Source organism: Polypterus senegalus, chromosome 11 (assembly GCF_016835505.1).
Source record: "Polypterus senegalus isolate Bchr_013 chromosome 11, ASM1683550v1, whole genome shotgun sequence".
NCBI classification, from domain to species: Eukaryota; Metazoa; Chordata; class Cladistia; order Polypteriformes; family Polypteridae; genus Polypterus; species Polypterus senegalus.
Window position 1 is genome coordinate 163,964,114 of NC_053164.1, and position 13,595 is coordinate 163,977,708.

Sequence of the window (13,595 nt, forward strand, 5' to 3'; positions counted from 1 at the left end):
ATTATTTCTTTCAATCAGGTTCGTATTTGTAGGATGTGTTGTGTTCAAGTTACATTCCGTGTTTGTCAATCGTTGTAAAGATGACAGGTTTCATTGATCGATTCGTTTCTTACTGCATCAATAAACAGCTCGTCTTCCTCTTTATCTGAGACGTGACACACTACATGCACAGGTTTTTTTTTACACTGTCTTCCTTTAGCAGGAAATTGATTTTGTCTACCGTGTGCTTTGTTTCCGCAGTAGCTGCACTTATGAATATGCTTGTTTGTATGTGTCACACACTTCATATTTTTTTGCTGCCTTCTCAATTGTGTAATTCGTTTTTTGTTCAGCGCTCTTTGGAACTGTTGCTTTTTGTCTGTGCACTGCGTCAGTTCACATGAGCCACTCGGTGTACATGCATCAAAGGTTCCCAGCTGTGCTGGTGCCATCTCGTGCGATGTCCACAGCTGTATTTAATGTTAGCTAAGACCCGGCACTTAAAAGTTTCTCTCGCAGTTTCGCTGAGTTTGTGCCAAACACCACCCTGACCATCTCATCTTCGTCTGCATAAGCACAGTCCTTCACCCGTGAATATTTAGCAGCAGTGTTTCTATTGGATTGCCGCTGACGGACGGCCTTATATGGGCAGGCACTAAATTACGTGGGAGGCGTAACTCCGCCTCCCACGGGCATCGAGCAGAAGTCTATTATAGTATATGGACGAAAAAATAGGTTCCAGTTATGACCATTACACGAAGAATTTCTAAATGAAACCTGTCCAACTTTTGTAAGTAAGCTGTAAGGAATGAGCCTGCCAAATTTCAGCCTTCTACCTACACGGGAAGTTGGAGAATTAGTGATGAGTGAGTGAGTCAGTGAGTGAGTGAGTCAGTCAGTGAGGGCTTTGCCTTTTATTAGTATAGATTATTCATATCTAATTTTATTAATTTTCCTTTGCATGTAACTACTTTGTTGATAACTTGTAAAGCACTACATCATTTGTATAAAAATGTGCTATAGAAAAGTTGGTGTTGTTATGTTCATGGAAAAGTGTCAGAGGATAAAAAAGAGAAGTCCATCTCATTAAAGTTGTATATCTAGAGGTACTTGATCCTGAGTGAGTAGGAGAAACTACTCAAAAGACCAAGAAATTTATCAGGAGAATCTTTTTGGTGCATGTGAAGAAGGCAAACATAAAGTAGAATTAAGATCAACTGTCCCTTCTTCAGGGCCAAGCAGTGTGGTTCTACAAATTAGCAAACTACAATGTACAAAAACAATAGAAAACCTACTGACTGTAATAAACTCTTGCATGCAACTAATTTTCTTCCTTGGTCTCTTACATTAGAAGAATTTGTTCCAATTTATATATAAATGTATAATATAAATCAAGAGAGCTTTTTGAGTAGTAGATTTATTACTCAGGCTTATGAAAATAAATGTAAGATATGCTTTTAAAAGGGCATTATGTGCAAATGGTGATTGACTGCTTAACTTCTTCTGGATTCATGATTTTTTATTTTTGTATTCATAATTGAAAAATTAAGGACTTACTTGTTAATAAAAATGAGGCTGTATACCTTCCACTTAAAGTTCTAATTTCTGTTAACCCCTTAATATTTAACAAATTGGGTTATCTTCAATGTTTACAATGTAGCTGTTATAATAATGAGCTAAAAGGTTTTCAGCATTGTCATTAATAATGTTAAAACAGCGTGCTGCCCACTCTTTTACACTGGAAAATCATTAAAACCTGTCAGAAACAGGTCATTTTGTCTCTATTCTATATTCTGTATCAAGACATTTTGCAAAAAAATTTATTCTGTATCTCAGCTTAAATATTTATGTTGAAAATAGTTAGGAGGACATCAAGTTCATGCGCATAGCCTCAGAATCTGCATTGGGGTGGATAATTTGAAAATTGTTTACTGTGATTGTTATTACTTATGAATGCTTTCAAGTCACTTCATTTTTTTTTGTGTGTGTGGTGCCGCTGGACTCACTGGTACAAGAAAACTATTGGTGTCAAGTTATATAAGACATTAAACTTTTCCCCTACTATTTTTGATGAAAAATGATCAGAAGGACTAGAACTTGTGCATGCCAAATCAACCAGTCTTAGGGATTCACTCTCTAAGTGCCATGGAAGACAGTTGAGTGTCCCGGCTGGATGACAGAATGATTTTTTGCCCAGCTGGAAGGATATAAGGGATGGACCAACAGAAGCTGGAGTCCAGGAGCACCTCCATCCCCCATACAATAGGTGGCAGTAGTACTCTCAAGATGGTCCCAGTTTGGACACTTGCAGGGGTTGATGGAAGTTGGAATCTGGAAGTAACGCCCAGTCAGGGACTCTGGTGGCCGTTAGAGGGCACTGTCAGGGGAGGATGTCGCTGGTTCCAACGTGACCTGAAAGTGTTTTCAATAGGAAACACCATGGTACTGGAAGTATACTCGGCTCCTGAGCAAAAGGGGCCAGCCGCCTCTCCTTGAGTCAGGAGCAGGAGGTGACAGTCACCAGTAGGGCAGGAGGAGAGAAAAAGATCTAGCATGTCTTGGGGTTGTGTAATTACTGGCTGTAAGATATGGCGTGTATCAAAAATTCTTTTATTTGAACATGGGACTGTGTTAGGCATTACTATGTCTGGGATTTGGGACTCTTTGGCACCCACTACTGGTTACACAGGATAAAGGGGTCAAATTTACTCCTTTTTCACAAAACTTCAAAAGAAGGTTAAAAGTGACCTATTTCAAAGGTCAATGATTACAAATATGATGTTAATTTAGATTTTGGCCAATTACTAAGGATCTAGCCCTCTATGTACCCTCTTTGCACCCACTATCAGAGGGTGCAAAATGATAATTATATCCAGGATGACAATATATCCAGTACCTCAACCATGGCTTAAATGTACAGTAGTTTAATTTATTTTGTTTTTTTTGTTGATATTTAAATCTTAAAATTAGTGGTATCTAGTTATGTGCCCTGTTCCTTTAAGGTAGAGTTTCAGGGGGCAGAGTCACCAGGAGCTACAAATGGAGGATGATCCTTGGCCTATATTTTTCAGGCAGATGGTTAGGTCTTCAGATATGCACCTGTAACAGGTACAAAGAAGAAGGTCCTACAGATCAATATTATGGTTTTCCTTTGGTGAACCTTTTTTAATGTGTAAGTACTTATTGGATTTTTCTTTTTTAATTCTCATGCTCTAATTTTGTGGATTCTTGATCATTGGATAGCAGACTGGACTTTGATTGTTTTGAGTTGTCTTTTAGGAGCAACGTTTATGCTCTGTTTGGTATTTTTGTATACTTTTTTGTAATACATTTTCACTACTTTAAGTAGAGGGTTTTTAATTCATTTTAAGTTGTCTTTGTCTTTTTTTGCTCTCTCTCTCTGTTAAGTTTTGGTACTGAAGACTATGGGGATTGTTTTGTTGCTGGAATATTTTGTGTCTGCATAGCCTTCTGAATAGCTAGTCAGAAATTTTCTTTATTTTTAGTTTTGCTATTTTAGTCATGTTGGTGTGTGTTAAGACCATAGAGTGTTTGCATATCTATTTGTTCATTTACTGAACTTCTTTAAACAGACCTAATTTCCTCCCTGAGGACAAATAAGGTTTGATCTATGTACGTTTCTGTGGTTATCCATTCTGTAATTCATTAAGCTTGACCCTAGATTTTGGTCTGTTAGGCCTCATTTTGGCATTTTGGGTGGCATATACACACCAGACTGAGCTTCAGATACACCTAATGGAACATAATTGGGGCCAACACAACACAATAACAAAAACAACAAAAGAACATGACCTTAATTAAGAGGAATCAAGTTCTGTCTTAAAGGTTTTATCTTTATTTAACCAAAAACAGAAAATTTTAAAACAAGAAAATTAAACACAAGGTTAATATGCTAAATAATTAGTACTAGGGGGCTTTGCCCCTTGCTTGCTTCACTCACCAACCCCCCGGCCTGCTCTACACGCCAGCCACTTCACATCTCTGCCGCTCACGTATGTGGATTTCACTTTCACTAAACAACAAATCTTATAATTCTCGCGGATATGCCTCTTCATTGGGAAGAAACACAGCTTTTCCCTGATGGCAATATAAATAAGACAATCTACAAGTCTCCGACTTAAAGTTTAAATCTGAACAATATATTCAATCTCTTTTTGCTGTTCTGTTATTTTACTGAGTAATAATTTCCATTTGTTTGCACTAATGCAATCTTCACTATCATTTTTTTGAGATTTTTGAACTTTAGTACTTTCATTATCTCTAACCTGCTCTGCATGTGTATCGCGCCACCGTTTTTAAACCTCTTTATGACGTTCTACTTTGTCATCTACTCTGTCTCTTTTATTTCCAGGCCCCGGGCATGGTTAAATCTCTTGGCACAAAGTCTTGCCACGTGGGACATGAAAGTATCTCTCTGAAAAAGTCATGTCTCGTCCCAGGCTAAAAAGTCTTGTCTCATCCCAGGTTTTTATATACAATAGAGAGATAAGTGGAAATTCTTGAATTAACCATAAATAAATCAGAAACCAAAGTAAGTAAATAACAAAATGATTAATTTTAACTCTTAAACACTCAAAAGCATCAAATGTGCTCCACTAAAATCACAATGAAAAGAAGGTCAGACACAAAATGATTTAAATCTGGAAACTATAGAACTAGCAAGCTACATAATTCAATAATAGAAGAGAAACACGGGGGATATTAAGCTAGACTTACAGACCTGAACAAAACAGAGAACTACAAAATATCAAAATGAGTAAAGCCAATTAACAAATGGATTTGTTCAAGAGATATGGAGCCAAATTGAAAACTAGGAGGCATTGCTACCATTTTGATCAAAGAATATTTGCTGAGTCACTAAATGTATATGTGACAATTTAATTGTGTTTGTCCCCGTACCAAAATTAAATAAAGGAGATGCAGTCCCTTTTAGGGCACTTCCCTTTTACTATTGATTACAGACTTAGACTGCATTTAAAAGCATTACCTTTGTAAACCATCTCATTATTTCTTTATGGTAACTGGTACTTTTTCAAAAAGATGGTGTCAATCCAAACTACAGAACTACAAAGGATTATTAATTTTTTCCCAACATAAAGCAATGAAACTACATAAGTAATACATTTTTGAGCAATTCTGGGCTCCCTCTCTTATCATAAATTCCAGAATGTTTATTGCTTATTTAGTTTTGCTATCTTATTCCCATAGTCATAATAGTTGTAAACCTTACAAATTGTTTTTTTTGCTACACATTCAAAATCGAGTACAAAAGTAATCAAAATGAAAATAGATACACTTCAATTTAATAAATGCACACAATATCTTAAATTATTAGAAATCCATAAATTGTAACATAAATAGAATGAACAAAGTTACAGGTTCAGAGGTCCATATAGTATGAAGGAATTAAAGTTCATAAGAAAGCTGTCTACAAGTAATACTCTAATTTCAATCAAACAATAGCTAACCTGCCAAAATAAGAAATGGCAAAATGTCCGACATTGTCTCACCTAATATTAGAAGCAATTAATGACATTGTGAAACGTATTAAGATTACAGATTGTGCAGTCGCCTTCTAGATTTAGTAGTATTGTGTCATGTCATGTCTATCCTTGCACTTATCACCTAAGTGAATGTAAATTAATGACCACTGCTTGAAGTGGAAACAAATAATTGCCAGCATACTGTTTTTTCAACTTCCTTTTGTTGACACAATTTGTTAATCATGTGTTTGGGGTCCCCCTTAATTTTTCAAATGCACTAATTATCAGTATATTTTTGTGTGGAGAGAGCAAGGTGCAAAACGTAACCATTTACCACTCAGAAAAAACACCTTAGCTCTGCTAATGACAGAGCAATAGGTTTACATGCAGTTACAAATAGTTTGTTTGAATAATCACTTGCAATAGTTGCACATCAAATTGTGGATGCCATTAGTAAGCTTAATTGTTAGGCACACTTTCTGATTTTTTCAAACCAACTATTGTTATAAGAAACCAGATTTAGTTCACAATGTTCTTAAGAATTAGAAACTAATTTTAAATCTACTTTTTCTTTATAAAGTTTTTGGAATAGTCTACCTTTTACCATGATCTCAGCACAGATTACTTTAACTCATATTATAATGATACTAGCAAAATTCCCGCGATTCGCAGCGGAGAAGTAGTGTGTTAAAGAAGTTATGAAAAAGAAAAGGAAACATTTTAAAAATAATGTAACATGATTGTCAATGTAATTGCTTTGTCACTGCTATGAGTGTTGTGATGCGATGGTACAGGTAAGTGACGCCTGTGCCATAAAAAAAAGGGAGGGCTGACCGAAAGGTCCGCGGTATTGGTTAGTTCCATGTGTCGAGTAGCCACGCCTCCAACACATCATGCCGCTGTGATGACTGATTGTGCAGCAGGGGAAGGGCTAGCAGAGGTAAGTGCTGGCAGCAGGCTAGCAAGTGCCACCTGTCAAATCGACTCCGCCCGCATGGCAGCATCGGTCTCGTGGGCATCTAAAGGGGTGCAGATGGCACGGGGTCTCCCTTCTTCACATAAGGAGACTCAGACCATCGGTGCACCCCAGATCAAGAGTAGGACCCAGAAAAGAAAGATGGGGACTCCAAACAGTGCACAGTATGAGCCTATCTGCTTAGAGACAGTGGAGAGCTACACTGCAGAGAGGCGGAAACACCAGCCACCCTCAGCTAGGCGGACATCGGGACAGGAGTTCCCATCCTGCTTCCGATCCCGCAGGGATTGCATCAGAGGGGGGCAGCGTTGCTATGACTGCAACCGCTGTGGCCACGGCTGGAGGGGTTGTCCATGGAAGACACCTGGAGGATGTGGTCATCTGGGCAGCATCTCTTAGTCTTTTGATCTTCTCATTTCAGGACAGAGCTGTGGACCAAAGGATGCTGACTCCCCATCCTGGAGGAGATCAGCCCTTGTGGGACGAGTCGCTTCGCCCCATGGGGCTCAGCTGAGGGAGGGGTACTGTGGCGGATGGCCGGGACCCATGCCTGGCCGGGACACCCCTTTGACACTGGATCTGGGGGAGCAGCCATGGGATGCACCCTACGTCCCCTGGAACACTTGGTTGCAGCCCCTCTGGGTTGCATCAGGGCCACAATTGTTTTACACCAGAGCTCATCCCTGTTGGGCTCCGTGGCCACCACCAGGGGGAGCTGCATGGTTTCCTGAGCCCGTGTGGGCTGTAATGTAGCCACACCCGGAAGTGCAGCCTTAATTAGGTTAAATATCACCTGATGTACTTCCAAGTGGGCTATAAAAGGAGCCAGTAGCCACCACTCCAGGAGCTAGAGTCGGGAGGAGGAAGACAAAGCTGCCGAGAGGAGTGGAGGAAAGAAGAGTGTTTTTGTTTTGGTGTTTCTGTTTATGGTTTTGGGACTGTATTGTGTCTGTGGCTATGGGGAAGACGTAGCTCACAGATGAAGAAAATAGAACATTTATTTGTTTTTTTAGTGTGCCTCCTGTGTCTCTCTGTGTCAGGTCTGGCGCCAATATAGCGCCTTGTCAGATTATATTATAAATGAATAAAAAATAAAACAAAAATAAAAGATCTTCTTAAATATAACTTCATATGAAGCATAATAGAAAACATTAAAAATAATGTTAATAGATCAACATACAGACATATCCCTCTGTCTTACTTTAGCTTTGACAATTAATCTTCCGTCCAAGGCTCCCATACATTTTTCAAAGCATCACAATATATATCAACAAATTCTTCTTTAAGAAGCTAGATTTTTTTATTTTGGAATTCAAAATACAGACACATCAAAACTGTTACTATCAAAATGGTCTAAAGAAGAAGGCAGCATAGCACTGCCTGATCTTCACCTTTATTACTGGGCTGCAAATGCTCATACAATAACATATTGGAAGCTTACATATCTGAGACTTATACTGTGATTAATTTAAAAGGTCTAACTTTCTACTGCAGTCCCTCATAACAATCTTCATAGTTGGACCACAAAGGTGTCATTCATGCAAAAAAGATTTAAGAGTGTTAGTAAGTTTTTTGAAGAAGTAAAGAGAGGCCACTGAATGCAGGACTTTTATTAGTGCAAGAAGGAAACAAGTGCTCTTGCTGTATGCCAAATCAATGCCATTGAAGTTAATTGAGATTAATAAAATGAAAAGGGTAGCTAATACAGGGTGAGTCAAAAATATGTTAACATTTGAATGGCAGAAACAATTTATTTACAAAACATACTTATATATATGTGCAAGATAATTTACAGTAATGTCTCAACCTGTTCGCCATCATGTTCAACAGATGTACCATACGTATTTGCTGATAATATCACACAATTTTACTGGCCAGGTATTGATACAGAAAAGTAATTCCGTGCCATCTTTCCAGAATGTCAATTATTGCACATTATAAGGGGCCAATGAGTACCAATTCCCCCTTTGTCTGGTAGTCTCCTTTGGCCATTGTGGAACGACTTGATAAATCATTCATTATAAAGCTCAATATCTTAAATATCTCTAAAGCTGGATACTGCAGCTTTGTATAGATGATTCAAAAAATATTTCTTTAGAGATAACTTTGGTTTGCTTTCATTGATAACAGTTCATAACATATCAGGGAACTTAATTTAGGTTCGAAATACTGTATTTAAACAGACCATCAAATTATTAAATAATTAAACCTTTAAAAGGTGTTGATTGGGTTCTTTCCATTATAATTGTTATATCAGAGATGACAGGGAGGAATTCTGGGCATATAGAGGAATCAGATATCAAGCTCGATATTCTGGTATAACATGCATGGTTTAAAAAGTGTTTTAAAAAACTGCAGCTCCTCTTTAAAGAACATTGAAAGCTACCATTACAGCTCCTTGTGGACATTGTCAGATGCCAAATCTTTACTTTAAGCCTCAACCATTTCCAACATTTTTTTTAACACAGTACTCCAGCCACATGTAAACTGCTGCCTACATCAACAAAATGGTTGTATTTTTGGCACTTACAAAAAAGAGTTTATTTACTTGTGCCAAAATGGCAAGTTATACATAAAGACAGTTAAACACTTCTTTAGGAAATAATGAGATAAATATTTGGGTTATGTTATTGATTAGGGTAAGAGTTAGATTAAACCACAATTGTGCAAAAATTAAGGCCAGAAAAGACAAGTCCAATCATTTAGTGGATTGGATAGAGTACTATCAAATATTTATTTTTAATTTTTCAAAAAGGACTGGACCTCATAGTGAATAGACATGCAAGTAAGCCCCTAATCTATATGAAATCTGAATGTTAATAACATTTTTTCGGGACAGGCAGATGCATGAGAGAGAGAACTGGAAGTATGCTGAAACAGGTCTTTTAAAAAAAAAACTGTAATGCTGCATGCAGTTAGGGAGAGGGAATACTCAGTCACAAATCATGTACCCCTTAGGTGGCACTCCATAATGATCTTGTCAATTTCCCCATTGTTTCTGGATCAAGCTCAGAAAGGATTTCCAACATTGTAAAGAAAAGGACCTATGGGAACACAGCTTTGCGCTCAAAAGGCAGATCTATACAGTAGAAGTGTGGCCATACTACTTTCGTTATGGGGACTAATATACAGGACATACTGGAGAGAGTGGTGTCTAAACATGGAAATAAAATGTATCTGTCTGCTTCCTCCTTAACCCAGAAGATGCTGACATGAAAAGTAATGCCAACTGTGGCAAATGGCTGGAGACACTACCCAGCTGGGACACCGGGAAGGACCGGGAGAGAGACAATGCCTCCCCTGGGCCATGAGAGGGCACCCACCGTGGGTCACCTGGGGGCCATGTGAGCAGAGCCTGGAAGCTCAACCCTGTTGGAGCCCATGGCCACCGCCAGGGGGTGCCAAGAAAATGGCTACAGAGCCTTGGATTACAGTACTTTTGCCACAACAGGAAGTGCTGCCAGAAGAGGAACTAACTATGCCCAGAGTGCTTCCGGGTGCATGGGCAGCACTTCCACCACACCAGGAAGTACTGCCAGAAGGTCGTCATGGAGCACCTGGGAATGGGCACATCAGGGGTACTATAAAAGAGGTTGGCTCAGTCCATTCCAGGAGCCAGAGTCAGAAGGAAGAAGACAGAGCTTGTGAGGAGAAGAGTGGGGGCGGCAAAGAGGACAGAAGAGAAAGAGAAAGAAGGAACTGAGAGCGTATTGTTGCTGGTTTGAGCATTGTATGGTTGTGCAGTAGAAGAAAAGGTAATTAAAAGTGTGTGTTTTGGACAATTGGTGTCTTTATGTAGCTTACAATAAAAATTGCACTCAATGTGCAAGAAATCATCCTGAAAATGAAGGTATCGACCCCTTTACATTGTTTTTGTGTGTATTTTTACAATTTGCATGTACAGGCAGATTTCGTATATAGTGGCTAAGGCAATGGACTTTAAAATGTAATTTTCCATGCCAGTTCAATCCATACTTCTGATTTTTTGTTGGTCACTAAGAAATTCATTTAACCTGCTCCAGTTGCAAAAGTATATTAAAAAAATTATAATGTATCTTTGTGCATAGTTGTCAGAGGCGGACATTTTTTGTACACTGAATCATTCCATTTCTCTCTTAGGAAAAGAAACATGTCAATATTACATTTAAAACCCAGCAGATGAAAAGGCAATAGGCACCCATTGTTGGCACTGGGGGGTGAGAAGTTAAAAGGTTGTCTGCAGATTGTAGGTATCTATATATATAATTCACTAAGGCAAGACAACCATGGAAAGCACGCCGGAAGGGGCGTGGATTCACTAAGCCGCCGACAAGTGAGACACCTATGACGCACACAGGAAGGAGCCACGCCCACCAACTACAAGACCATTGGATACGACGACAACTCACAGAGCCACGCCCACCAACTCGGATGCGATGACACAGAAAAACTGCCGTCATTTATATTCGTCTGTCGTAGAGGTCACATGCAGCTCCGACCCACGTTGACTGTTAATAGAGGCATGTTTCTCGCGGAGGTGAATCGCCATATGCGGCGTGTAAAACTGTTTGTGAGGGGTATCCCATGGGATCCTTAAAATCTTCCTTTACAACTGATGTTAAAACACAATGAAGTGAGCAGTCTTTAAAAAATGAATTTTCGGTTACGACGCACAACCGCGTGCACTATAGCAAACTGTTTTACACGCTACATACAACAATTCGCATCCGCGACAAACATGCGTCTTCTTAGATACTTTACACTTTGTACACACCCCCCTCCCACCGTGGTCGGGTGTCTTGGTGGATTATATATAGAAAGGCAGCCAAAACCGCACAGAGCAATGAAAAGTCTACGTGAGTCACAGGTGCATCTGGACTGTACAAAGATGACAACGACTCGAGTGACGAGTTGGAGGTGGGCACATGAGCAGGCAGTGTATACTGAACGAGAAACCAGCAGACTAGCATGACGGAGGGAGCGGAGTGGATGTCCTTCTCCTCTCCTCCCGTTCCACCCTGAGTGCCGCACAGACAATTGTGTGTTGGTTCGTTCCATGCATTGGTTAAAACCCAATGAAGAAAGCAGTCTTTAAAAACCAATAAGCCCTGTGCCTCTGTTTCATTACCGTCTCACCTGCTTCACCAATGCAGGCCCGCAACAAGCGATCCGCGGCGTCATTCCCATGACCCCGGGCAGCCAACCGGGTAACCAAAGTCTTTGGGTTCAGGGGGGGGAGTATGGTTACAAAGCTGAAACTTAAAAGAAATTGATGGAAGGGCACCACCAGGTGTGGAGCCTTTCGCTTCATTTGACTCAACACAGGAAACCTCACCCGGCCCGGACACGGACAAGATTGACAGATTGATAGCTCTTTCTCGATTCTGTGGGTGGTGGTGCATGGCAGTTCTTAGGTGGTGGAGCGATTTCGCTGGTTATTTCCGAAAATGAACAAGACTCCCGCCTACTAAATAGTTACATGACCCAACAGCGGTCGGCGTCCAAATTCTTAGAGGGACAAGTGGCTTTCAGCAACGTGAGATTGAGCATTAACAGGTCTGTGATGCACTTGTATGTCTGGTACTGCAAGCGCGCTACACTGAATGGATCAACGTGTGTCTACCCGGCGTGGGTAAGCCGTTGAACCCCATTCGTGATGGAGACCGTGGCTTCCAATTTTTCCCCACGAACGAAATTCCCAGTACGCGGCGGGTCATACGCCGCACTGATTACGCCCCTGCCCTTTGTAAAGCCCCCATGGTCGGGTGACTTGGTGGATTATATATAAAAAAAAAGCAGCCGGAACCGCAAAGAACAATGAAAAATCAACGTGGAAACCGACTGAGGCGGTGTTTGGAAAATTAACAGTCAAGGTGACTCACAGGTGCGTGTGGACTGTACACAGACGAAAGCGACTGAGGTAGGGAGTTGGGGCGGGCACATAAGCTGGCAGTGCGCGTACTGAACAGCGCCGCTCAACCCCGTCCTTCGCTTTGGAAGGAGAAGGCGCGACGGCGCTCCTTCGGTTTTCAGTCACGGACAATTGTATGTTGGTTCGTAGCGTGCATTGTTGCAATATTACTTTTCTTGGTGGTTTATTAAATTACGGATTTTTCAAATGTTTATTTTTTCCTCTGTGCTTAAAAATCATTTAAAAGTGGTTTGATTATGCGTATGCTACGCCGCGGGTTGGCTAGTTTGCTGTAATGCAAAGGAGTCACCACTTTGAAGTTTTTGGCTAGTTGATATTACAAAGAATACAAAGTTGTGATAACAGAACTGCTGCTTCCTTGGAGGATGTCTGTATTTACCTGACTTGGTAATTAACATGTTGGAAAATATTGGTTTCTAAACAGCAGATCTGTACCTATTAATGGTTGGTAACAATACATTTTGTTAACTTGTGTTTTCATTATTTGTTAAACCGAGGAAATTTAGATGTTTTTATTCTTCACTGGAGGTTTGTTACCAAAGAGGTAACGTGGGTCCTCCTTCCCATGGGCTCACCACCTATGGGAGGGGCCAAAGAGGTCAGGTGCAGTGTGAGTTGGGTGGTGGCCGAGGCGGGACCTTGGCGGTCTGATCCTCGGCTACAGAAACTGGCTCTTGGGACGGAATGTCACCTCTCTGAAGGGAAGGAGCCTGAGCTAGTGGCGAGGTGAGAGGTTCCGCTAGATATAGTTGGACTCACCTCGACGCACAGCTTGGACTCTGGAACCAATCTCCTTGAGAGGGGCTGGACTCTCTACCACTCTGGAGTTGCCCCGTGAGAGGGCGAGCAGGTGTGGGCATACTTATTGCCCCCACTTGGAGCCTGTGCATTGGGGTTTACCCCGTGGACGAGAGGGTGGCCTCCCTCCCCTTCGGGTGGGGAAGGGTCCTGACTGTTGTTTGTGCGTATGCACCAACAGCAGTTTGGAGTATCCACCCTTTTGGAGTCTCTGAGGGGTGCTAGAGGGCATACCTTCTGGGATTCCCTCGTTTTGCTGGGAGACTTCAATGCTCACGGGCAATGACAGTGAGACCTGGAAGGGCGTGATTGGGAGGAATGGCCCCCCTGATCTGAACCCGAGTTGTGTTTTGTTTTTGGACTTCTGTGCTTGTCACGGATTGTCCATAACGAACACCATGTTCAAGCATAAGGGTGTTCATATGTG